The sequence below is a fragment of the Arachis ipaensis genome, chromosome B1 (genome assembly GCF_059453495.1).
Source record: "Arachis ipaensis isolate K30076 ecotype BB chromosome B1, ASM5945349v1, whole genome shotgun sequence".
Classification (NCBI taxonomy): domain Eukaryota; kingdom Viridiplantae; phylum Streptophyta; class Magnoliopsida; order Fabales; family Fabaceae; genus Arachis; species Arachis ipaensis.
In genome coordinates this window covers 124,372,791-124,400,511 of record NC_142436.1, presented here as the reverse complement: position 1 = coordinate 124,400,511, position 27,721 = coordinate 124,372,791, and the positions used below count along the sequence as shown (strand labels likewise).

The following is a 27,721-nucleotide window of genomic DNA, read 5'->3' as shown; positions in this document are numbered from 1 at the left end:
GCTTGCAAAAAAAGGAAAGAACACAAGAAACTAAGGAGATGACCAGCGAGCATCGACGTGCACGCATGGCTCACACGTGCGCGCGACATGAAGAAATTTGCAGCGACGCGTGCGTGTGCCTGACGCGTACGCATGGATTGGAGTCTGCATAAAAGACGCGCACGCGTGACAAGGAAATTTTCCAAATGATGCGCACGCATGACTGGCGCGTATGCGTGACCTGCGTGATCTGCAGAATTAACAGAAAATGCTGGGGGCAATTTCGGGCCGCATTTTGACCCAATTTTTATCCCAGAAACACAGAATAAAGCCAGAAAACGTTCAGAGACTCAAGAGAGATACACACATTTTCATTAGGATAGTTTTTAGGTTTTAGATCTGAATCTAGAGAGAATTTACTCTTCCTCTAGGTTTTGTTTACATTTATAGTTTCATAGTTTATTGCTTTTGCTTTTAGACACTGAAGAGTCATCACTTCCGTTGAAGATACTATTCTAGTTTGTTTCCTTACTTGCTCTTTTATTTATTCCATATTTTTAATTCTTTTTTAGAGTGGTAATTGGATTGTTAATGCAAAGGATTACTTTTACTTTTACTTAATTTAAACCTCTATTTTATTTAAATTATTATGTCTCTTTTCTATTCCAAACTCCCAATAACGAAGATGGTATCCATGTCAATAGAGTAGATTCCCTACTTGACATGGGAGTTGATTAAGAAGAGACACTTGAGTTGGAATGCTCAAATAATTAGTTAAATTGGAAGTTGTTGGCTAATTCTGTATTTACTAATGCTAGACCTTCCCAAGGGAGAGGACTAGGATTTGCGAATAAGAGTTAGCTCAATCACTTGACTTTCCTTTATTTAGTAAGGGTTAACTAAGTGAAAATAACAACCTCTTTATACTACACTTGAGAGGATTCCAACAAGGACAGAACTTCTAATTAATCATTCCCCCAATCAAGGCTTTTTATTCTAAATAATATAAATTCCTTTTAATTTTCATTGCACTAAATTACAATTGTTTATTTTCTGTTAATCAATTCTCAAAACTCTTGGAAAACTCCTGATTAATAAATTAGCACCCTTTCTAGCAACTCGTTGGGAGACGACCTGGGACTCATACTCCCAATATTTTTATTTAAAACTTTTGTGACAACCTTTCTAAATTGATGCGGCAGATTTTTGCTGGTTAAGAGCTATACTCGCAACGCTGTTTTTATATTACAATCTCTTAATTGGTCTAATTCCTGCCACGCACCATAAGTCTACAGTATAATTCACTCAACCTAGTGTATAGAACATGTTTTATTTGTTTTGTTGCCTCAATATACTGAAGTTTTTTTTATGTTATTTGTTTTCTACTTTGAGTATTCCTAAATTAAAAATTCCATGCCTCAACTAGAATGCAAGGGTTTTCTCTGTTAAGCAATTAAGTTAAACGAATTTGATATGTAGTGTATGATTATCTATATATATTTTATTAAACTTGCTTCTTATTCTAATATGTTTTGTCTTTCTCGACATGAATACTTGTTTTATTACCGTTCTTGTTTATTTGTTTGTTCCCTCTTCTTGATTTGCAGATTTTTTTTCCTTGCAGTTTTTAGTCATGAGTTTGCTTGAAGTCGTTAAAAATGCTTCAATCAATTCGAAGCCACTTAATTCTCCATTGGATTATCCTATTGTTCTGAACTCTAATACTATTATACCTAACTTGAAGCCTGAACAAGAAGACACAGCGGCCTTGTGTCTAGTAAAACCTCTTAGTGGATGGAAAATTTCGCAAGCTGATGCCGAACTCATTGACATTGGGAAGAAGTTCTTTATACAGCTAAAGGCAAATCTCAAGAGTGGTAATGGTTTGGAGAAGGATGAGTTTATTAGTGATTTGAATTCCTATCTGAATAGCATCACTAAGAAAATAGGTATTTCGGTTGCTATTAATCCATCTATGCCCAATTATACTAAGTTCTTGATTGACAAGGTTAGATATTTTATGGGTAAGGATGTTGTTGGTGTTGTTTTGGATGTGTGCATTTCGTTTGATATTTAGAATATAGTTGAGGCTTTGATTGAGCATGGTGTTATTAAGCATTCTTGTGATTCGGACTTGGTTACTAGGTTCGTTGAAAGGAAGAGATCCGACTTGATATGTTCGTGCATTAAGCACGCGTTTGATCTCGGGTAATCTGAAATACTCAGCATTCTGATGTATTTTTTTTCTCCATCCAAAGATGCTTATGATAGTATGATAACTGTGAAGGAGGCATGGGAGAACCAAGAACAGTTGGCCATTGATGGAATTAGTGATAGCAATTGGAACAAAAAGAATCTGCTTGTGGCAAAGGAGGCTTCAATTTTGCTTATGGTAGCTTATGATGGTTTCTCTGCATCTAAGATTTGTTTGCATTATCTACTTGCATCGTCAAACATCAATGATGTGCTGTTATCATCTTCCTTCAGTAAGTTGAACGGCAAAGAGTTGATTAACTTGATTCGCTATTTATCGAAGTGGCTAAATGGTGCACAAAATTTTGATCTCAACGGCGCCAACAACTTGGTACGCACGATCGTAATCTCAACTCTTTTTCACAACTTCGCACAACTAACCAGCAAGTGCACTGGGTCATCCAAGTAATAAACCTTACGTGAGTAAGGGTCGATCCCACGGAGATTGTCGGCTTGAAGCAAGCTATGGTCATCCTTGTAAATCTCAGTCAGGCAGATTCAAATGGTTATGAGGTTTTGATAATTAAAATATAAATAAAATATAAAATAAAATAAAGTTACTTATGTAATTCATTGGTGGGAATTTCAGATAAGCGTATGAAGATGCTTTGTTTCTTCTGAACCTCTGCTTTCCTATTGCCTTCTTCCAACCATGTGTTACCTCCTTCAATGGCAAGCTGTATGATTCTCTCGGATGAAAACAAATCCATATGCGCTGTCACCGCACGGCTAATCCATGTTGGTTCCCGCTAGCGTTGGAATAGGACCATTGTCCTTTTGCACACTGTCGCTTGTGCCCCACATTCGCAGGTTTGAAGCTCGTCACAGTTATCCCTTCCCAGATCCTACTCGGAATACCACAGACAAGGTTTAGACTTTCCGGATTCCAGGAATGCTGCCAATGGTTCTAGCCTATACCACGAAGGTTCTAATCTCAGATTCAGTTGCTCTATTGTCAGGAGAGGCAACGTGAATCATTGATTAGGGACCCAAGAGAATATACTCCAGCTGTCGTCCAATGACTACGTTGAACATCATGTAGACCGCTTTGTGGTTGTCAGGCACGCGATCTTGGCTAAGCGAGTAACGAAGATTGGGTGATTGTCACGGGTCACCCCTTTATTCTGACTTAACTGAATTTAGAACAAGAGTATATCTTGGAGAAGAAGTAGGCGTGAATTGAAGGAAAAACAATAGTAATTGCATTAATTCATGAAGAACAGCAGAGCTCCACACCTTAATCTATGGGGTGTAGAAACACCACCGTAGAAAATACATAAGTGAAAGGTCTAGGCATGGCCGTGAGGCCAGCCTCCAAACGTGTACAATACTATGATCAAAGATCAAAAGTGATCAAAAGATCAAAAGTGATCCAAAAGATAAAAAACTCTAAAATAAATCTCTAAAAGTAGTTTTTATATTAAACTAGTAACCTAGGGTTACAGAAAATGAATAACTAAGTGCAGATAGTGCAGAAATCCACTTCTGGGGCCAACTTGGTGTGTGCTTGGGCTGAGCATTGAAGCTTTTTCGTACTTAGGCTATTTCTGGAGTTAAACGCCAGCTTTGGTGCCAGTTTGGGCGTTTTACACCAAGATGTTTTAGGCTGACTTTGAACGCCAGTTTGGGCCATCAAATCTCGGGCAAAGTATGGACTATTATTTTTTTGGAAAGCCCAGGATATCTACTTTCCAACGCAATTGAGAGCGCGCCAATTGGACTTTTGTAGCTCCAGAAAATTCACTTCGAGTGCAGGGAGGTCAGAATCCAACAGCATCTGTTGTCCTTTTTCAGCCTCTGAATCAGATTTTTGCTCAGGTCCCTCAATTTCAGCCAGAAAATACCTGAAATCACAGAAAAATATACAAACTCATAGTAAAGTCCAGAAATGTGATTTTTGAATAAAAACTAATAAAAATATAATAAAAAGTAACTAAAACATACTAAAAACTATGTAAAAACAATGCCAAAAAGGGTATAAATTATCCGCTCATCACAACACCAAACTTAAATTGTTGCTTGTCCCCAAGCAACTAAAAACAAAATAAGATAAAAAGAAGAGAATATACAATGAACTCCAAGCTTATCAATGAAGATTAGCTTCAATTAGATGAGCGGGACTTGTAGCCCTTTTGCTTCTGAATAGTTTTGGCATCTCACTTTATCCTTTGAAGTTCAGAATGATTGGCATCTATAGGAACTTAGAATTCAGATAGTGTTATTGATTCTCCTAGTTTAGTATGTTGATTCTTGAACACAGTTACTTTATGAGTCTTGGCCGTAACCCTAAGCATTTTGTTTTCCAGTATTACCACTGGATACATAAATGCCACAGACACATAGCTGGGTGAAACTTTTTAGATTGTGACTCAGCTTTGCTAAAGTCCCCAGTTAGAGGTGTCCAGAGCTCTTAAGCACACTCTTTTTGCTTTGGATCACGACTTTAACCGCTCAGTCTCAAGCTTTTTACTTGACACCTTCACGCCACAAGCACATGGTTAGGGACAGCGTGGTTTAGCCGCTTAGGCCATGATTTTATTCCTTTGGGCCTTCATATCCATTAATGCTCAAAGCCTTGGATCATTTTTATTTTACCCTTGCCTTTTGGTTTAATGGGCTATTGGCTTTTTCTGCTTGCTTTTTTTTCCGCATGCTTTGTCTATGCACTACTTTTTCTTGCTTCAAGAATCAATTTTATGATTTTTCAGATTATCAATAACATTTCTCCTTTTTCATTATTCTTTCAAGAGCTAACAATTTTAACATTCATAAACAACAAATTCAAAAATATGCACTGTTCAAGCATTCATTCAGAAAACAAAAAGTATTGCCACCACATGAAAATAATTAAACTAATTTCAAGATATAATTTGAAACCATGTACTTGTTCTTTTGCAATTAAAAATATTTTTCATTTAAGAAAGGTGAAGGATTCATAGGACATTCATAGCTTTAAGACATAGACACTTAGACACTAATGACCATGTAATAAAACACAAACATAGACAAAACATAAGGCATAGGAAACAAAAAACAGAAAATAAAGAACAAAGAAATTAAAGAACGGGTCCACCTTAGTGATGGCGGCTAGTTCTTCCTCTTGAAGATCTTATGGAGTGCTTGAGCTCCTCTATGTCTCTTCCTTGCCTTTGTTGCTCCTCCCTCATGGCTCTTTGGTCTTCTCTAATTTCATGGAGGAGGATGAAATGTTCTTGGTGCTCCACCCTTAGTTGTCCCATGTTGGAACTTAATTCTCCTAAGGAGGTGTTGATTTGCTCCCAATAATTTTGTGGAGGGAAATGCATCCCTTGAGGCATCTCAGGGATTTCATGATGAGGGATTTTCTCATGCTCTTATTGAGGTCCATGAGTGGGCTCTCTTGTTTGCTCCATCCTTTTCTTAGTGATGGGCTTGTCCTCTTCAATGAGGATATCTCCCTCTATGGCAATTCCAGCTGAATTGCATAGGTGACAAATAAGATAAGGGAAGGCTAACCTTGCCAAAGTGGAAGACTTGTCCGCCACCTTGTAGAGTTCTAGGGATATGATCTCATGAACTTCTACTTCCTTTCCATTCATGATGCTATGGATCATGATAGCCCGGTCTATTGTAACTTCAGACCGGTTGCTAGTGTGGATGATAGAGCGTTGGATGAACTCCAGCCATCCCCTAGCCACGGGTTTGAGGTCAAGCCTTCTTAGTTGAACCGGCTTGCCTCTTGTGTCTCTCTTCCATTGAGCACCTTCCACACAAATGTCCAAGAGAACTTGGTCTAACTTTTGATCAAAGTTGACCCTTCTAGTGAAAAGGTGAGAATCTCCTTGCATCATTGGCAAGTTAAATGCTAACCTCACATTTTCTGGACTAAAATCCAAGTATTTCCCCCGAACCATTGTGAGCCAATTCTTTGGGTTCAGGTTTACACTTTGGTCATGGTTCTTAGTGATCCATGCATTGGCATAGAACTCTTGAACCATTAAGATCTCGACTTGTTGAATGGGGTTGGTGAGGATTTCCCAACCTCTTCTTCAAACTTCATGTCGGATCTCCGGATATTCACTCTTTTTGAGCTTGAAGGGGACCTCGGGGATCACCTTTTTCTTGGCCACAACTTCATAGAAGTGGTCTTGATGAACCTTTGAGATGAATCTCTCCATCTCCCATGACTCAGAAGTGGAAGCAATTGCCTTTCCTTTCCTCTTTCTAGAGGTTTCTCCGGCCTTAGGTGCCATTAATGGTTATGGAAAAACAAAAAGCTTTATCTTTTTCCACACCAAACTTAGAATGGTTGCTCGTCCTCGAGCAAAAGAAGAAAGAAATGAGTAGAAGAAGAAGAAATAGAGGAGATGGAGGTGATGAGAGGGTTTGGCCAAGGGGGGTTTATTGTGTATGATGTGTGAAATGGAAGGTGGTAAGGAGGGGTATTTATAGTGTAAGAGAGAGAGGGAATTCGGTCATGAAGGGGTGGTTTGGGAGGAAAATGGTTTGAATTTGAATGGTGAGGTACGTGGGGTTTTATGATGGATGGATGTGAGTGGTGAAGAGATTATGGAGAAGAGGGTAAGATTTGAGAGGTGAGGGGTATTTGGGGAAGAGTTATTGATGGGATTGGTCAAGGGTATTTGAGGAAGAGTGTTGTGGAAAGGTGTGAAGAGGAGAGAAGAAGAGGTGGGGTAGGTGGGGATCCTGTGGGGTCTACAGATCTAGAGGTGTCAAGGAATTTGAGTCCCTGCACCATTCTGGCGTTCAAACGCCCATTCTGTGCCAATTCTGGCATTTAACGCCAGCTCTGCTACCTTTCCTGGCGTTAAACGCCAACCAGATGCCCATTTCTGGCGTTTAACGCCAGCCAGATGCCAGACAACCCTTTCTGGTATTAAACGCCCAGAGTGCTGCCCATTCTGGCGTTTAACACCAAGAATGCTGCCAGGCTGGGCATTAAACGCCCATTCTGCTATCCTTACTAGCGTTTGAATGGCAGTAAGCTTGTCCTCCAGGGTGTGCTGTTTTTAATGTTGTTTTTCATTCTATTTTTTATTTTTCAGTTGTTTTTGTGACTTCACATGATCATCAACCTAAAGAAAACATAAAATAACAATGGAAAATAAATAAATATAATTAAATAACATTGGGTTGCCTTCCAACAAGCACTTCTTTAATGTCAATAGCTTGACAGTGAGCTCTTAGAGAGCTTCACAGAGATTCAGAGCTTAGTGGTGGCCTCCCAACACCAAACTTATAAGTTGAGTGTGGGGGCTCTGTTTGACTCTGTATTGAGAGAAGCTTTTCATGCTTCCTCTCCATGGTTACAGAAGAAGATCCTTGAGCCTTAAACACAAGGTAGTCCTTATTCAATTGAAGGACTAGCTCTCCTCTATCCACATCAATCACAGTTCTTGCTGTGGCTAGGAAGGGTCTTCCAAGGATAATGGATTCATCCTCTTCCTTCCCAGTGTCTAGGATTATGAAACCAGCAGGGATGTACAGTCCTTCAACCTTCACTAAGATATCCTCTACAAGTTCATAAGCCTGTTTCCTTGAATTGTCTGCCATCTCTAGTGAGATTCTTGCAGCTTGCACCTCAAAGATCCCTAGTTTCTCCATTACAGAGAGGGGCATGAGGTTTATCCCTGACCCCAGGTCACACAGAGCCTTCTCGAAGGTCATGGTGCCTATGGTACAAGGTATTAAGAACTTTCCAGGATCCTGTTTCTTCTTAGGTCATTTCAGTTGAACCAGATCATTTAGTTCATTGATGAGCAATGGGGGTTCATCCTCCCAAGTCTCATTACCAAATAACTTGGCATTTAGTTTCATGATTGCTCCTAGATATTGAGCAACTTGCTCTTCAATAATATCTTCATACTCTTCAGAGGAAGAATACTCATCAGAGCTCATGAATGACAACAGTAAGTTCAGTGGAATCTCTAGGGTCTCTATATGAGCCTCAGATTCCTTTGGTTCCTCATTAGGGAACTCCTTGGAGGCCAGTGGACGTCCATTGAGGTCTTCCTCACTGGAAATCACTGCCTTTTCTTCCTCACTTGGTTCGGCCATGTTGGTTATATTTATGGCCTTGCACTCTGATGAGCGGATAATTTATACGCTTTTTGGCATTATTTTTACATAGTTTTTACTGTGTTTTAGTTACTTTTTAGTATATTTTTATTTGTTTTTAAATAAAAATCGCATTTCTGGACTTTACTATGAGTTTGTGTGTTTTTCTGTGATTTCAGGTCATTTCTGGATGAAATTGAGGGACTTGAGCAAAAATCTGATTCAGAGGCTGAAGAAGGACTACAAATGCTGTTGGATTTTGACCTCCCTGCACTCAAAATGGATTTTCTGGAGCTGTAGAAACCCAATTGGCACGCTCTCAATTGCGTTGGAAAGTAGACATCCAGACTTTCCAGCAATATATAATAGTCCATACTTTGCCCGAGTTTTGACGACACAAACTGGCATTCAAACGCCAATTTCCTGCCCTATTCTGGAGTTAAACGCCAGAAACAGGCTGCAAATCAGAGTTAAACGCCAGAAACAGGCTACAACCTGGCGTTTAACTCCAAAAAGAGTCTCTACACATGAAAGCTCAATGCTCAGCCCAAGCACACACCAAGTGGACCCGGAAGTGGATTTCTACATTATTTACTTATCTTATGTAACCCTAGCTACTAGTTTAGTATAAAAACTACTTTTAGTGATTTATTTTATATCTCTGGTTAATCTTTTGGATATTTTATGTTCAGAGATCACGTTTAGGGGGCTGGCCATTCGGCCATGCCTGGATCTTAATCACTTATGTATTTTCAATGGTAGAGTTTCTACACACCATAGATTAAGGGGCAGAGCTCTGCTGTTACTCATGAATTAATGCAAAGTACTATTGTTTTTTTATTCAATTCAAGCTTATTCCTATTCTAAGATATTCGCTTGCACTTCAACCATGATGAATATGATGATCCGTGACACTCATCACTATTCTCAACCTATGAACGCGTGCCTGACAACCACTTCCGTTCTACTGTAGATCGAGCGTGTATCTCTTAGCCTCCATTCCGAAAGATCAGAGTCTTCGTGGTATAAGCTAGAATTATTGGCGGCCATTCCTGAGATCCGGAAGGTCTAAACCTTGTCTGTGATATTCCGAGTAGGATCTGGGAAGGGATGACTGTGACGAGCTTCAAACTCGCGAGTGTTGGGCGTAGTGACAGACGCAAAAGGATCAATGGATCCTATTCCAACATGATTGAGAACCGACAGATGATTAGCCATGCGGTGACAGCGCATTTGGACCATTTTCACTGAGAGGACGGGAAGTAGCCATTGACAACGGTGATGCCCAACATACAGCTTGCCATGGAAAGGAGTATGAATGATTGAATGAAAGCAGTAGGAAAGCAGAGATTCAGAAGGAGCAAAGCATCTCCATACGCTTATCTGAAATTCTCACCAATGAATTACATAAGTATCTCTATCTTATTTTATATTTTATTTATATTTTAATTATCAAATCTCCATAACCATTTGAATCCGCCTGACTGAGATTTACAAGATGACCATAGCTTGCTTCAAGCCAACAATCTCCATGGGATCGACCCTTACTCACGTAAGGTTTATTACTTGGACGACCCAGTGCACTTGCTGGTTAGTTGTGTGAAGTTGTGAAATAGAATTGAGATTATGAACGTGCACCAAGTTTTTGGCACCGTTGCTGGGAAAGAACAATCACGATTTCATGCACCAAGTTTTTAGTGCCGTTGCCAGGGATTGTTCGAGTTTGGACAATTGACGGTTCATCTTGTTGCTCAGATTAGGTAATTTTATTTTAATTTTAAGTTTTTGTTTTTTTTATTCTTTTTATTTTCAAAAAATTTTCAAAAAATTTTTTTTTCTATGTTCTTCAAAATTTTTAAGAATGAATTCTAGAGTTTCATGAGATGTGTTGAATCCTGGCTGGCTGTTAAGCCATGTCTAATCTTTTGGACCGAGGTTTCAACTATCCTTAGAAGAGCTTCTTTGTCTTTCTAAGCAAATTAGCTGTTGTATGTAATGTTCTGCTAAAGCTTGACTGGCCATTGGCCATGTCTAGTGTTTTGGACCGGAGCTTTTACTGAAAGCTTGGCTGGCTAGTAAGCCATGTCTAATTTCTGGACCAGAGTTTTAGACTAACATTGCATGATTCCTGGAATTCTCATTAGAAATTTTGAAATCCTTATTTTTTTTCCAATTAATTTTCGAAAAATACCAAAAAAAAAAATAATAAAATCATAAAACCAAAAATATTTTGATGTTTCTTGTTTGAGTCTTGTGTCAATTTTTAAGTTTAGTGTCCATTGCATATTTTTAATTTTCACTAAATTTTTGAAAAATTCATGCATGGTGTTCATCATAATCTTCAAGTTGTTCTTGATAATTTCCCTTGTTTGATCATTGCATTTTCATGTTTTGCATCATTTCTTGTTTCTCATATGCATATTCAATTTGTTAGTGTCTCAACATTAAAAATTTCTAAGTTTGGTGTCTTGCATGTATGTCTTTTCTTAAAAATTTTCAAAAATAAGTTCTTGGTGTTCATCTTGATCTTCAAAGTGTTCTTGGTGTTTGATAAACCACTATTTTATGGTTTATCTTGTACTCAATTGAGTGGTTTTTATTAACTCTTTACCCACTTATTCATACTATTTGCATGGTTTTATATTTCCTTTCTAATTATGTGTTTTGATTGAAAACATGCTTCTTTGATCTTATATTTACTTATTATTAATCCTCTCTTATTACCATTAGATGCCTTGATATGTGTGTTAAGTGTTTTCAGATATTATAAGGCAGGAATGGCTTGGAGGATGGGAAGAAAGCATGCAAAAGTGGAAGGAATGCAAGAAGATGGAGAAATTGCTAAGCTGTCCAGCCTGACCTCTCTGCACTCAAACGGCTATAACTTTAGCTACAGAGGTCCAAACGACGCAGTTCCAGTTGCGTTGGAAAGCTAACGTCCGGGGCTTCGATTTGATATATAATATGTTATAGTTTCTCTGATGCTAGGTGACGCGACCGCGTGATCCATGCGGCCGCATCGCAGTGACGGAAATCAGCGTATTTGAATTCTTCTCCAGCGAATTCTGGGCTGTTTCTGACCCAGTTTGCGGCCCAGAAAACACAGATTAGAGGCTATAAAGTGGGGGAATGCATCCATTCATAGAGAGGCTCTCATAATTCACTTCTCATGATTTAGATTAGTTTTGAGAGAGGTTCTCCCCTCTCTCTCTTAGGATTTAGGACTTCTCTTAGTTTTAGGAGTGACTCTCAATCCCAGGTTCTTTATTTTTATATAATTTATGAACTCTTCCATGTTACATGTAATTTTCTTAATTAATGTTATTTGAGGTATTTCAATTCATGACTGCTTTCTTTTATTTACATGATTACTGCTTCCCATCTGAAGACATCTTTATTCCAGTAGATTTATTCTTTTCCTTTTGGCTTTGGTTAAGAAATCAGTAACTCAGGAATTATCCAACTCAATAGCATAATTGTTAATTGTTATCTTGCCAATTGAATTGATCTTCAATAATCCCAACTTTTTCTTAGGAATTAACTAGGATTCAAAGATCTAACTAATTAGTCACTTGACCTTCCCTTGTTACAGCAAAGGTTAACTAAGTGAAATTAAGATTCAATTTTCATTATCATTGATAAGGATAACTTGATCTGGACTTCCAATTTCTAATACCTTGCCAAGAGTTTATGTTTATTGTTATTATTTTATTCCCTCTGCCATTGCTTTTCTAACTTTTTACCTTGATCCAAAAACCCCAAAATATACCTTTGCATAACCAATAATAAGAACATACTTCCCTGCAATTCCTTGAGAAGACGACCCGATGTTTGAATACTCGGTTATCAATTTCAAAGGGGTTTGTTACTTGTGACAACCAAAACGTTTGTACGAAGGAATTTCTGTCGGTTTAGAGACTATATCTACAACGCGACTGTTTTTATGAACTTCTTTACTGGCAAAAATCCCAACGTCAGTGTTCATCTTGACATTCAAAGTGTTCTTGCATATTTTTCTTGTTTTGATTCATAATTTTTATGTCTTGTGTCTTTTTTGTATTTTTCTCTTTCTTCGTAAAAAATTCAAAAATAAAAAAAAAATATCTTTCCCTTATTCTTCTCATAAAATTCGAATATTTGAGTTGACTTTTTCAAAAACTTTTAAAAATCTAGTTGTTTCTTATGAGTCAAATCAAATTTTCAATTTAAAAATCTTATCTTTTCAAAACCTTTTCAAAAATCAAATCTTTCTCATTTTTTTTATATATTTTCGAAAACTTTTAAAAATGATTTTCAAAATCTTTTTCTTAATTTTATTTCATAATTTCAAAATCTTTACTAACAATTAATGTGATTGATTCAAAAATTTTAAAGTTTGTTACTTGCCTATTAAGAAAGGTTCAATCTTTAAATTTTAGAATCATATCTTGTAGTTTCTTGTTAGTCAAGTAATCAACTTCAATTTTAAAAATCAAATCTTTTTAAATTTCTTTTTCAAAAATCAATTTTTAAAATCTTTTCTAACTTCTTATCTTTTCAAAATTGATTTTCAAAATCATTTTCAATTAACCACTTGACTTTTTGTTTGATTTTAAAATTCTTATCTTTTTCAAAACTATCTAACTACTTTCCTCTCTTTAATTTTCGAAAATCACTAACCAACTTTTCAAAAATCTTTTTAATTAAGTAATTTATTTAATTTTTAAAATTTATTTTGTTTCTCTTTTTGATTTTCGAATACTAATTGATTTTTAAAATAAAAACAAAAATATTTTCCTTTTATTTTAATTTTAAAATTTGAATTCTCTCTCCCTCTCTCATCTCCTTCTATTTATTTATCTACTAACATTCCTCTTCTACTCATAATTCGAACCCACTCTTCTTCTCTGTGTTCGAGTTCTTTTCTTCTACTCCTTCTATTCTTCTATTCCTCTACTCACATAAGGGAATCTCTATTCTGGGACATAGAGTATTCCTATTATTTTCTATTCTCTTCTTTTTCATTTGAGCAGGAGCAAGGATAAGAACATTCTTGTTGATGCTGATCCAAAACCTGAAAGGACCTTGAAGAGGAAGCTAGGAGAGGCTAAAGCACAACACTCTGGAGAGGACCTGACAGAAATTTTCGAAAAAGAAGGAGACATGGCCGAACCAAATAACAATGCCAACAATGCAAGGAAGATGTTTGGTGACTTCATTGCACCCTCTGCTGACTTCAATGGAAGAAGCATCTCAATTCCTGCCATTGGAGCAAACAACTTTGAGCTTAAGCCTCAATTAGTTTCTCTAATGCAGCAGAATTGCAAGTTTCATGGACTTCCAATGGAAGATCCTCATCAGTTTTTAGCTAAATTCTTGCAAATTTGTGACACTGTCAAGACCAATGGAGTTGATCCCGAGGTCTACATGCTTATGCTTTTCCCTTTTGCTGTAAGAGACAGAGCTAGAACATGGTTAGATTCACAACCAAAGGAAAGCCTGAACTCTTGGGATAAGCTAGTCAGTGCTTTTCTAGCCAAATTCTTTCCACCTCAAAAGATGAGCAAGCTTAGAGTAAAAATCCAAACCTTCAGACAGAAGGAAGGAAAGTCCTTCTATGAAGCTTGGGAAAGATATAAGCAACTGATCAAAAGATGTCCTACTGACATGCTTCCAGAATGGAGCATCATATGTATATTCTATGATGGTCTGTCTGAGTTGTCAAAAATGTCATTGGACTATTCTGCAGGAGGATCTCTTCATGTGAAAACCCCTACAGAAGCTTAGGAACTCATTGAAATGGTTACAAATAACCAGTTCATGTACACCTCTGAGAGGAATCCTATGAACAATGGGACGCCTCAGAAAAAGGGAGTTCTTGAAATTGATACTCTGAATGTCATATTGGCTCAGAATAAAATATTGACCCAGCAAGTCAATATGATTTCTCAGAGTCTTAATGGATTACAAGCTGCATCCAACAGTACTAAAGAAGCATCTTCTGAAGAAGAAGCTTATGATCCTGAGAACCCTGCAATGGCAGAGGTGAATTACATGGGAGAACCTTATGAAAACACCTATAATCCTTCATGGAGAAATCATCCTAATCTCTCATGGAAGGACTAATAGAAGCCTCAACAAGGCTTCAACAATAATGGTGGAAGAAATAGGTTTAGCAACAACAAGCCTTTTCCATCATCTTCTCAGCAATAGACAGAAAATTCTGAACAGAGCCATTCTGGCCTGGCAACCATGGTCTCTAATCTATCTAAGACCACACTAAGTTTCATGAATGAAACAAGATCCTTTATTAGAAATTTGGAGGCACGGGTGGGTCAACTGAGTAAGAAGATTACTGAAACTCCTCCCAGTACTCTCCCAAGCAATACAGAAGAAACCCCCAAGAGAGAGTGCAAGGCTATAACCATGACCAACATGGCCGAACCTAGAGAGAGTGAGGAGGACATAAATCCCAGTGAGAAAAGCCTCATGGGACGTCCCCTAGACAGAAAGGAGTTTTCCTTTGAGGAACCAAAGGAATCTGAGGCTCATACAGAGACCATAGAGATTCCATTGAATTTCCTTCTGCCATTCATGAGCTCTGATGAATATTCTTCCTCTGAAGATGATGAAGATACCATTGAAGAGCATGTTGCTAAATATCTAGGAACAATCATGAAGCTGAATGCCAAGTTATTTGGTATTGAGACTTGGGAGGATGAACCCCCCTTGTTCACCAATGAACTGAATGCATTAATAAGGCAGACATTACCTCAGAAGAAACCGGATCCCAGAAAATTCTATACCTTGTTCCATAGGCACCATGACCTTTGAGAAGGCTCTGTGTGACCTGGGGTCAGGAATAAACCTCATGCCACTCTCTGTAATGGAGAAACTGGGAATCTTTGAGGTACAAGCTGCAAGAATCTCACTAGAGATGGCAAACAAATCCATGAAACAGGCTTATGGACTAGTAGAGGAAGTGCTTGTGAAGGTTGAAAGCCTTTACATCCCTGCTGATTTCATAATCCTAGACACTGGGAAGGATGAGGATGAATCCATCATCCTTCACAGACCCTTCCTAGCCACAGCAAAAGCTGTGATTGATATTGACAGAGGAGAGTTGATCCTTCAGTTAAATGAGGACTACCTTGTATTTAAGACTCAAGGTTCTCCTTCTGTAACCATGGAGAGGAAGCATGAAAAGCTTCTCTCAATACAGAGTCAAACAAAATCCCCACATTCAAACTCTAAGTTTGGTGTTGGAAGGCCATAACTAAACTCTAAGTTTGGTGTTGAGAGGCCACAACATTGCTCTGATTATCTGTGACGCTCCATGAGAGCTCACTGTCTAGCTATTGACATTAAAGAAGCGCTTGTTGGGAGGTAACCCAATGTTATTTAATTATGTCTATTTATTTTCTATTGTTATTTTATGTTTTCTTTAGGTTGATAATCATGTGAAGTCACAAAAACAACTGAAAAATCAAAAAACAAAATGAAAAACAGCATTAAAAACAGCTCAGCCTGGAAGAAGAGCTTACTGGCGTTTAAACGCCAGTAAGAAGCAGCAGACTGGCGTTTAACGCTAGAAGGAAGCATCAAGCTGGCATTAAACGCCAGAAACAAGCACCAAACTGGCGTTTAACGCCAGAACAGAGCATCTACTTGGCGTTTAACGCCAGAAATGGGAGAGAAGCTGGCGTTAAACGCCAGAAACAAGCAGCAACCTGGCGTTTAACGCCAGAAGTGCACTCTAAGGGCGTTTTGCATGCCTAAAAGGAGCAGGGATGCTAAGTCCTTGACCCCTCAGGATCTGTGGACCCCACAGGATCCCCACCTACCCCACCTCTTCTTCTCTCCTTTTCACACCCTTTCATAACACTCTTCCCCAAATACCCTTCACCAATCACCTCCATACCTCTTCCCCAAATACTCTTCACCAGTCACATCCATCCACTCTTCCCAAAAAAACCCCACCTACCTCCAAATTCAAAATCCTTTCCCTCCCAAACCCAACCCTAATACACGAACCCTAACCCTTCCCCCACCCCTATATAAACCCCTCAACACTACCTCATTTTCACACATCACAAACACTTCTTCCCCTCTTGGCCGAATACACTCTTCTCCTCTATCTCCTCCATTTTCTTCTTCTTCTACTATTTTCTTTCTTCTTTTTCTCGAGGACGAGCAAACATTTTAAGTTTGGTGTGGTAAAAGCGTTGCTTTTTGTTTTTCCATAACCATTAATGGCACCTAAGGCCAGAGAAACCTCAAGAAAGAGGAAAGGAAAGGCAATTGCTTCCACCTCTGAGTCATGGGAGATGGAGAGATTCATCTCAAAGGTCCATCAAGACCACTTCTATGAAGTTGTGGCCAAGAAGAAGGTGATCCTTGAGGTCCCTTTCAAGCTCAAAAGGAGTGAGTATCCGGAGATCCGACATGAGATTAGAAGAAGAGGATGGGAAGTTCTCTCCAATCCTATTCAACAAGTCGGAATCTTAATGGCTCAAGAGTTCTATGCAAACGCATGGATCACTAAGAACCATGATCAAAGTATGAACCCGAATCCAAAGAATTGGCTTACAATGGTTCGGGGGAAATACTTAGATTTCAGTCCGGAAAATGTAAGGTTGGCGTTCAACTTGCCAATGATGCAAGAAAACGCACGCCCCTACACTAAAAGGGTCAACTTTGATCAAAGGTTAGACCAAGTCCTCATAGACATATGTGAGGAAGGAGCTTAATGAAAAATTGACTCAAGAGGCAAGCTGGTTCAACTAAGAAGGCATGACCTCAAGCTAGTGGCTAGGGGATGGTTAGAGTTCATCCAATGCTCAATCATTCCCACTAGCAACCGGTCTGAAGTTACTATAGACCGGGCCATCATGATCCATAGTATCATGATTGAGGAGGAAGTGAAAGTTCATGAGATTATACCTCAAGAACTCTACAAGGTGGCTGACAAGTCCTCCACTTTGGCAAGGTTAGCCTTCCCTTACCTCATTTGTCACCTCTGCAATTCGGCTGGAATTGACATAGAGGGAGACATCCTCATTAAAGAGGACAAGCCCATCACTAAAAAGAGGATGGAACAAACAAGAGAGCCCACTCATGGACCTCAACAAGAGCATGAGGAAATCCCTCATCATGAAATCCCTGAGATGCCTCAAGGGATGCACTTTCTCCCACAGAACTATTGGGAGCAAATTAACACCTTCCTAGGAGAATTGAGTTCCAACATGGGACAACTAAGGGTGGAGCACCAAGAGCACTCCATCATTCTCCATGAGATTAGAGAAGATCAAAGAGCTATGAGAGAGGAGCAACAAAGGCAAGGAAGAGACATACAGGAGCTCAAGAACACCATTGGTTCTTCAAGAGGAAGAAGATGCCACCCTCACTAAGGTGGACCCGTTTCTTAATCCGCTTGTCTATTTAATTTTTCTGTTTTCGTTCTCTATGCTTCATTTTTAATTATGTTTATGTCTTACTACATGATCATTAGTGTCTAGTGTCTATGCCTTAGAGCTATGAATGTCCTATAAATCCATCACCTTTCTTAAATGAAAAATGTTTTTAATTACAAAAGAACAAGAAGTACATGATTTCGAATTCATCCTTGAAATTAGTTTAATTATTTTGACGTGGTGACAATACTTTCTGCTTTCTGAATGAATGCTTGAACAGTGCATATGTCTTTTGAATTTGTTGTTTATGAATGTTAAAATTGTTGGCTCTTGAAAGAATGATGAAAAAGGAGAAATGTTATTGATAATCTGAAAAATTATAAAAATTGATTCTTGAAACAAGAAAAAGCAGTGAATAAAAAGCTTGCAGAAAAAAAAATATATGCAAAAAAAAAGAAAGAAAAAGAAAAAGCAAGCAGAAAAAGCCAAGAGCTTTTTAAACCAAAAGGCAAGAGCAAAAAGCTAGTAGCCCTTAAAACCAAAAGGCAAGGGTAAAATAAAAAGGATCCAAGGCTTTGAGCATTAATGGATAGGAGGGTCTAAAGGAACAAAATCCTGGCCTAAGCGGCTAAACCAAGCTGTCCTTAACCATGTGCTTGTGGCGTGAAGGTGTCAAGTTAAAACTTGAGACTGAGCGGTTAAAGTCGTGATCCAAAGCAAAAAAAGAGGGTGCTTAAGAACCCTGGACACCTCTAATTGGGGACTCTAGCAAAGCTGAGTCACAATCTGAAAAGGTTCACCCAGTTATGTGTCTATGGCATTTATGTATCCGGTGGTAATACTGGAAAACAAAGTGCTTAGGGCCACGGCCAAGACTCATAAAGTAGCTGTGTTCAAGAATCAACATACTGAACTAGGAGAATCAATAACACTATCTAAAATTCTGAGTTCCTATAGATGCCAATCATTCTGAACTTCAAAGGATAAAGTGAGATGCCAAAACTGTTCAGAGGCAAAAAGCTACTAGTCCCGCTCATCTAATTGGAGCTAAGTTTCATTCATATTTTGGAATTTATAGTATATTCTCTTCTTTTTATCCTATTTGATTTTCAGTTGCTTGGGGACAAGCAAAAATTTAAGTTTGGTGTTGTGATGAGCGGATAATTTATACGCTTTTTGGCATTGTTTTTACATAGTTTTTAGTATGTTTTAGTTACTTTTTAGTATATCTTTATTTGTTTTTAAATAAAAATTGTATTTCTGGACTTTACTATGAGTTTGTGTGTTTTTCTGTGATTTCAGGTAATTTCTGGCTGAAATTGAGGGACTTGAGCAAAAATCTGATTCAGAGGCTGAAGAAGGACTGCAGATGCTGTTGGATTCTGACCTCCCTTCACTCGAAATGGATTTTCTGGAGCTGTAGAAACCCAATTGGCGCACTCTCAATTGCGTTGGAAAGTAGACATCCAGGGCCTTCCAGCAATATATAATAGTTCATACTTTGCCCAAGTTTTGGCAACGCAAACTGGCATTCAAACGCCAACTTCCTGCCCTATTTTGGAGTTAAACGCTAGAAACAGGCTGCAAATCAGAGTTAAACGCCAGAAACAGGCTACAACCTGGCGTTTAACTCCAAAAAGAGTCTCTACACATGAAAGCTCAATGCTCAGCCCAAGCACACACCAAGTGGGCCCGGAAGTGGATTTCTACATCATTTACTTATCTTATGTAACCCTAGCTACTAGTTTAGCATAAACACTACTTTTAGTGATTTATTTTATATCTTTGGTTAATCTTTTGGATATTTTATGTTCAGAGATCACGTTTAGGGGGCTGGCCATTCGGCCATGCCTGGACCTTCATCACTTATGTATTTTCAACGGTAGAGTTTCTACACACCATAGATTAAGGTGTGGAGCTCTGCTGTTCCTCATGAATTAATGCAAAGTACTATTGTTTTCTTATTCAATTCAAGCTTATTCCTATTCTAAGATATTCGCTTGTACTTCAACCATGATGAATATGATGATCCGTGACACTCATAACTATTCTTAACCTATGAACGCGTGCCTGACAACCACTTCCGTTCTACCGTAGATCGAGCGTGTATCTCTTAGGCTCCATTCCGAAAGATCGGAGTCTTCGTGGTATAAGCTAGAATTATTGGTGGTCATTCCTGAGATCCGGAAAGTCTAAACCTTCTCTGTGGTATTCCGAGTAGGATCTGGGAAGGGATGACTGTGACGAGCTTCAAACTCGCGAGTGTTGGGCGTAGTGACAGACGCAAAAGGATCAATGGATCCTATTCCAACATGATCGAGAACCGACAGATGATTAGTCGTGCGGTGACAGCGTATTTGGTCCATTTTCACTGAGAGGACGGGAAGTAGCCATTGACAACGGTGATGCCCAACATATAGCTTGCCATGGAAAGGAATATGAATGATTGAATGAAAGCAGTAGGAAAGCAGAAATTCAGAAGGAGCAAAGCATCTCCATACGCTTATCTAAAATTCTCACCAATGAATTACATAAGTATCTCTATCTTATTTTATATTTTATTTATATTTTAATTATCAAATCTCCATAACCATTTGAATCCGCCTGACTGAGATTTACAAGATGACCATAGCTTGCTTCAAGCCGACAATCTCCGTGGGCTCGACCCTTACTCACGTAAGGTTTATTACTTGGATGACACAGTGCACTTGCTGGTTAGTTGTGCGAAGTTGTGAAATAGAATTGAGATTCTGAACGTGCACCAAGTTTTTGGCGCCGTTGCTGGGTAAGAACAATCACGATTTCGTGCACCACACTCTCTTTTTGGATTCTCTTTTGTATTGCTTGGGAGAGTACTAGGAGGGATTTCAGTAACTCTTTTACTCAGCTGACCCACTTGTGCCTCCAAATTTCTAATATAGGACCTTGCTTCAGTCATGAAACTGAGAGTGGTCTTAGATAGATCAAAGACTACAGTTGCTAAGTCAGAGTGGCTCTGCTTAAAATTCTTTGTCTGTTGCTGAGAAGATGATGGAAAAGGTTTGCTATTACCAAACCGTGCTCTCCCACCATTATTATTATTGAAGCCTTGATTAGGCTTCTGTTGATCCTTCCAGGAGAAATTTGGATGATTCCTCCATGAAGGATTATAGGTGTTTCCATAGGATTCTCCCATGTAATTCACCTCTTCCATTCTAGGGTTCTCAGGGTCATAGGCTTCTTCTTCAGAGGAAGCTTCCTTAGTACTGCCTATTGCAGCTTGCATTCCAGACAGACTCTGAGAAATCATATTGACTTGCTGAGTCAATATTTTATTCTGAGCCAATATGGCATTCAGGGTATCAATCTCAAGAACTCCTTTCTTCTGAGTTGTCCCATTATTCACAGGATTCCTTTCAGAAGAGTACATGAACTGGTTATTTGCAACCATTTCAATGAGTTCCTTGGCTTCTGTAGGCGTCTTCTTCAGATGAAGAGATCCTCCAGCAGAGTGGTCCAATGACATCTTGGACAATTCAGACAAACCATCATAGAATATATATATGATGCTCTATTCTGAAAACATGTCAGAAGGACACCTTCTGATCATTTGCTTGTATCTTTCCCAAGCTTTATAGAGGGATTCACCTTCCTTCTATCTGAAGGTTTGGACTTCCACTCTCAGCTTGCTCAATTTTTGAGGTGGAAAGAATTTGGCTAAGAAAGCATTGACCAACTTTTCCCAAGAGTTCAGGCTATCTTTAGGTTGTGAGTCCAACCATGTCCTAGCTCTGTCTATTACATCAAAAGGGAAAAGCATAAGTCTGTAGACCTCAGGATTAACCCCATTGGTCTTAATAGTGTCACAGATTTTCAAGAATTCAGCTAAAAACTGATGAGGATCTTCCAATGAAAGTCCATGAAACTTGCAATTTTGCTGCATCAGAGAAACTAATTGAGGTTTAAGCTCAAAGTTGTTTGCTCCAATTGCAGGAATTGAGATGCTCCTTCCACAGAAGTCAGAAGAGGGTGCAATAAAGTCACCAAGCATCTTCCTTGCATCTCCACCATTGTTATTGGGTTTGGCCATCTCTTCTTCTTTTTCGAAAAATTCTGTCAGGTCCTCTCCAGAGTGTTGTGCTTTAGCTTCCTCTTTAGAGTCCTTTCAGGTTCTGGATCAGCTTCAACAAGAATGTTCTTATCCTTGCTCCTACTCATATGAAAAAGAAGAGAACAGAAAAGAATAGGAATCCTCTATGTCACAGTATAGAGATTTCTTTATGTGAGTAGAAGAAGAGAAGAGTAGAAGAATGAGAAGAGAAAAATTCAAATACAGAGAGGGAGAGAGGGTTCGAATTATAAGAAGAAGAGAAGTGTTAGTAAATAAATAAATAAATAAATAGAAATAGATGAGAGAGAGAGAATTCGAATTTAAATTAAAATAAAAGGAAAATATTTTTGTTTTTATTTTAATTATTGGTTAGTATTCGAAATTTAAGAGAAGAAATAAAATAAAATTTGAGAACTAAATAAATTAATTAATAAAAAAGATTTTTGAAAAAGTGGTTAGTGATTTTTGAAAATTGGAGAGAGAAAAGTAGTTAGGTGGTTTTGAAAAAGATATGATTGAAATAGTAAAGTTTTAAAATCAAACAAAAAGTCAAGTAGTTAATTAAAAAAGATTTGAAAATCAATTTTAAGAAGATAAGAAGTTAGAAAAAGATTTTGAAATTGATTTTGAAAAATATATGATTGAAAATCATTTTGAAAAAGATTTGAAAAGGAAATTAAAAAGATTTAATTTTTGAAATTAAAGTTGATTACTTGACTAACAAGAAACTAAAAGATATGATTCTAGAATTTAAAGATTGATCTTTTCTTAATAGGCAAGTAACAACTTGAAATTTTTAAATCAAAATATTAAATGCTAGCAAAGAATTCGAAAATATGAGATAAAATAAGAAAAATATTTTGAAAATCAATTTTAGAAATTTCGAAATTATTAAGAAGAAAATTGAAAAGATTTGATTTTTGAAAAGGATTTGAAAAAGATTGAATTTTTAATTTGAAACTTTGACTTGATTAACAAGAAACAACTAAATTTTAAAACTTTATGACTAAATCAATTCAAATTTTCAAAATTTATGAGAAGAATAACGGAAAGATATTTTTTTTGTTTTTGAATTTTTAATGAGGAGAGAGAAAAACACAAAAATGACACAAAACATGAAAATTTAAGATCAAAATAGAGAATGCATGCAAGAACACTTTGAATATCAAGATGAACACCAAGAACACTTTGAAGATCATGATGAACACCAAGAACACATTTTTGAAAATTTTTAAGAAAAGAAAAACATGCAAGACACCAAACTTAAAAATTTTTATTCTATAGACACTAATAATTCAAGAATGTATATGAAAAATAAGAAAAGACACAAAACAAGAAAATTTAAAGATCAAACAAAGAAATTCATCAAGAACATCTTGAAGATCATGAAGAACAAAACTCAATGCATGGATTTTTGAAAATTTAAAGAAAAAAATCAAAATATGCAATTGACACCAAACTTAAAATTTGACACAAAACTCAAACAAGAAACACAAAATATTTTTGGTTTTTATGATTTTATTAATTTTTTGGATTTTTCAAAAATTATTTTGGAAAAAGAAAATAAATAAATTCAAAATTTTTAATAGGAATTCCAGGAATCATGCAATGTTAGTCTAAAGCTTCGGTCTAAAAGATTAGACATGGCCAATGGCCAGCCAAGCTTCAGTATACAAATCAGACATACAACAGCCAATTAGATGGGAATCCAAAGGCTCTTGCAATGATAAGTGGAAGCCTCAGTCCAAAAGATTAGACATGGCTTAACAGCCAGCCAGGCTTCACATATCATCTGAAACTCTAGAATTCATTCTTAAAAATTCTGAAGAACAAAATATAAATTTTTCGAAAACTATTTATTTTTTTTAATTTTTTGAAAATAAAAATAAAAAATCTTAAACATAAAATAAAATTACCTAATCTGAGCAACAAGATGAACCGTCAGTTGTCCAAACTCGAACAATCCCCGGAAACGGCACCAAAAACTTGGTGCACGAAATTGTGATCTCAACGGCGCCAACAACTTGGTACGCACGATCATAATCTCAACTCTTTTTCACAACTTCGCACAACTAACCAGCAAGTGCACTGGGTCATCCAAGTAATAAACCTTACGCGAGTAAGGGTCGATCCCACGGAGATTGTCGGCTTGAAGCAAGCTATGGTCATCCTTGTAAATCTTAGTCAGGCAGATTCAAATGGTTATGAGATTTTGATAATTAAAATATAAATAAAATATAAAATAAAACAAAGTTACTTATGTAATTCATTGGTGGGAATTTCAGATAAGCGTATAAAGATGCTTTGTTGCTTCTGAACCTCTGCTTTCCTATTGCCTTCTTCCAACCATGCGTTACCTCCTTCCATGGCAAGCTGTATGATCCTCTCAGATTAAAACAAATCCATATGCGCTGTCACCGCACGGCTAATCATCTGTCAGTTTCCGCTAGCGTCGGAATAGGACCATTGTCCTTTTGCACACTGTCACTTGTGCCCCACATTCGCAGGTTTGAAGCTTGTCATAGTCATCCCTTCCCGGATCCTACTCGGAATACCACAGACAAGGTTTAGACATTCCGGATTCCAGAAATGCTGCCAATGGTTCTAGCCTATACCACGAAGGTTCTAATCTCAGATTCAGTTGCTCTGTTGTCAGGAGAGGCAACGTGAATCATTGATTAGGGACCCAAGAGAATATACACTGGCTGTCATCCAATGACTACGTTGAACATCATGTAGACCGCGTTGTGGTAGTCAGGCACGCGATCTTAGCTAAGCGAGTAACGAAGATTGGGTGATTGTCACGGGTCACCCCTTCATTCTGACTTAACTGAATTAAGAACAAGAGTATATCTTGGAAAATAAGTAGGCATGAATTGAAGGAAAAACAATAGTAATTTCATTAATTCATGAAGAACATCAGAGCTCCACACCTTAATCTATGGGGTGTAGAAACTCCACCATAGAAAATACATAAGTGAAAGGTCTAGGCATGGCCGTGAGGCCAGCCTCCAAACGTGTACAATACTATGATCAAAGATCAAAAGTGATCCAAAGATAAAAAACTCTAAAATAAATCTCTAAAAGTAGTTTTTATACTAAACTAGTAACCTAGGGTTACAGAAAATGAATAACTAAGTGCAGATAGTGCAGAAATCCACTTTCGGGGTCCACTTGGTGTGTGCTTGGTCTGAGCATTGAAGCTTTTTTGTGCTTAGGCTGTTCTTGGAGTTAAACGCCAGCTTTGGTGCCAGTTTGGGCGTTTAACTCCAATTCTAGTGCCAGTTTGGGCGTTTTACGCCAAGATTTTTTAGGCTGACTTTGAATGCCAGTTTGGGCCATCAAATCTCGGGCAAAGTATGGACTATTATATATTCCTGGAAGGCCCAGGATGTCTACTTTCCAACACAATTGAGAGCGCGCCAATTGGGCTTCTGTAGCTCCAGAAAATCCACTTCGAGTGCAGGGAGGTCAGAATCCAACAGCATCTCCAGTCCTTTTTCAGCCTCTGAATCAGATTTTTGCTCAGGTCCCTCAATTTTAGCCAGAAAATATCTGAAATCATAGAAAAATACACAAACTCATAGTAAAGTCCAGAAATGTGATTTTTGAATAAAAACTAATAAAATATAATAAAAAGTAACTAAAACATACTAAAAACTATGTAAAAACAATGCCAAAAGGGTATAAATTATCCGCTCATCACTAAAGAAGTACGAGAGGTTTCCTCAAGCCGGTCCCTACCTTGAAGCTGCAGCAGCTTTGGGTTTGACTGTTTGTGATTGGCTTCCCAAACTCGACGATGTTGTGAAGTTTCTTGGTTTTGTGCTTGATGAGAACTTTTCTTCTTTGGTGTTGCATCCAGAATTTCATGAGCAGCTAAGATTAATTGAGGAAGTGGTTAGTTCTTTGATTGCTGAATCCAAATGTTGTTTTTTGATGGCTGATGTGGTGAACAAACTAAAGATGGAAGTAAAAGGTGGAAATACATATGATCTTTTTGAAGTGTGAATTGATAATCAAATGATCAAATCATTGTAATTTTTGGTTTATGATATCGACTGCAATTGCTTGTATCTTTCCTAAGCTTTATAGAGGGATTCACCTTCTCTTTGTCTGAAGGTTTGAACTTCCACTCTAATCTTGCTCATCCTTTGAGGAGGAAAAAATTTAGCCAGAAAAGCATTAACCAGCTTTTCCCAAGAGTCTAAGCTCTCTTTTGGTTGGGAATCCAACCATATCTTAGCTCTGTCTTTTATAGCAAAGGGAAAGAGCATAAGCTTGTAGACTTCAGGATTAACTCCATTAGTCTTTACACTATCATAGATCTGTAAGAACTCAGCTAAGAACTGATAAGGATCTTCCATTAGAAGTCCATGGAACTTGTAGTTCTACTGCAAAAGAGAGACTAACTGAGGTTTAAGCTCAAAATTGTTAGCTTCAATGGCAGGTACAGAGATACTTCTGCCATAAAAGTCAGAGGTAGGCATGGTGAAGTCACCAAGAACCTTCCTGGCATCATCTTTAGGTTTGGCCATGTCTCCTATTTCTTGTTCAAAATTTTCTGAAAGGTTTCTTCTGGAATGTTGTGCTCTAGCTTTTTGTAAGCTTTTCTTCAGAGTCCTTTCAGGTTCAGGATCAAGATCAAAGAGGGGTTCTTTATCCTTGTTCCTGGTCATAAACAAGAAAAGAAGAAAAGAAAGAAAGGAAGAAAGTTTTTTGTGCCACTTGGACCAAGAGCTTCTAGTTAGATGTGAAGAAGAAGAAGTAGAGAAAGAAAAGTGAAGATGGAAGATGAGAGAGGGGGTAGAATTCGAATATAGAAGTGAATAGGAGAAGAAGTATAAATAGAAAAGATAAATAAGAATTAAAATATTTTTATTTTTATTTTATTTATTTATTATTTTCGAAAATTAAGTTAATAATTTAAAAAAAGTTAAAAATTAGTTATTGATTTTCGAAAATAGAAGAGAGAGAAGAAGAGATAGTTTTCAAAAATTAAGATAGAAGAGTTAGTTAGGAAGTTTTGAAAAAGAGGAGAGAGAAGAGAAGTAATTAATTAAGAAAAGATTTGAATTTAAAATAAGATAAGAGATAAGATAAGAAAAGGTTTGGAATTGAAATTTGAAATTAGAAAAGGATAAGAAAAGATAAGATAAGAAATTAAAAAGATTTGAAAAAGATTGAATTTTAAAATTTGAGATTAGATAAGATAAGATAAGATAGGAAATTAAAAAGATTTTAAAAATATAAGATTTTGAAATTTGATTTTGAAAAAGATAAGAAAAATTTTTGAATTTTGAAAAAGATAAGAAAAAGATAAGAGTTTTGAAAAAGATAAGATTTTTAATTTTTGAAAAGATTTTATTTTTGAAAACTTGAAGACTAAGATATGATAAGATAAAAATTTTGAAATTAAAATCTGAATTTTTAGTCAAAAATTTCGAAAATAATGGTTAAATAAAAATAGAAAACATATTTTTTATTTTTGAATTTAATGAGGAAAGAGAAAAACAAGTAAAAGACACAAGACTTAAAATTTTTATATCTAATGCCCCTTATTTTCGAAAATTTTTTTAGGGAAACACAAACGGACACCAAACTTAAAAATTTTAAGATCAAAACACAAAGAAAACACAAGAACACTTTGAAGACTAACAAGAACACTAAGAACAAAACTCAAAGACTCAAAGAACACAAGAACATAAAAAGGACACCAAACTTAAAATTTTTAGAAAACTAAAAAGTGATTTTCAAAAATTAAAAGAAAAATAACAAAAAAAAACACCAAACTTAAAGATTTGACATAAGATTTGATCAAAGAAAAACTATTTTTGAAGAATTTTTGAAAGGAAGATTCCAAAAAATCGAAAATTGCAATAAGAACAGAAACAAAGACTGAAACAAAAGACACTAATTTTGAAAGATTTTTAGAAAAAGGACTCAAGAT

General features: G+C 37.1%; 1 pseudogene; it reads left to right on the top strand.

Annotated features, from left to right (window-relative positions):
- Positions 1–1,612: 1,612 nt before the first annotated feature.
- Positions 1,613–25,782, top strand: LOC107610741 (uncharacterized; annotated as a pseudogene).
- The last annotated feature ends 1,939 nt before the right edge of the window (positions 25,783–27,721 follow it).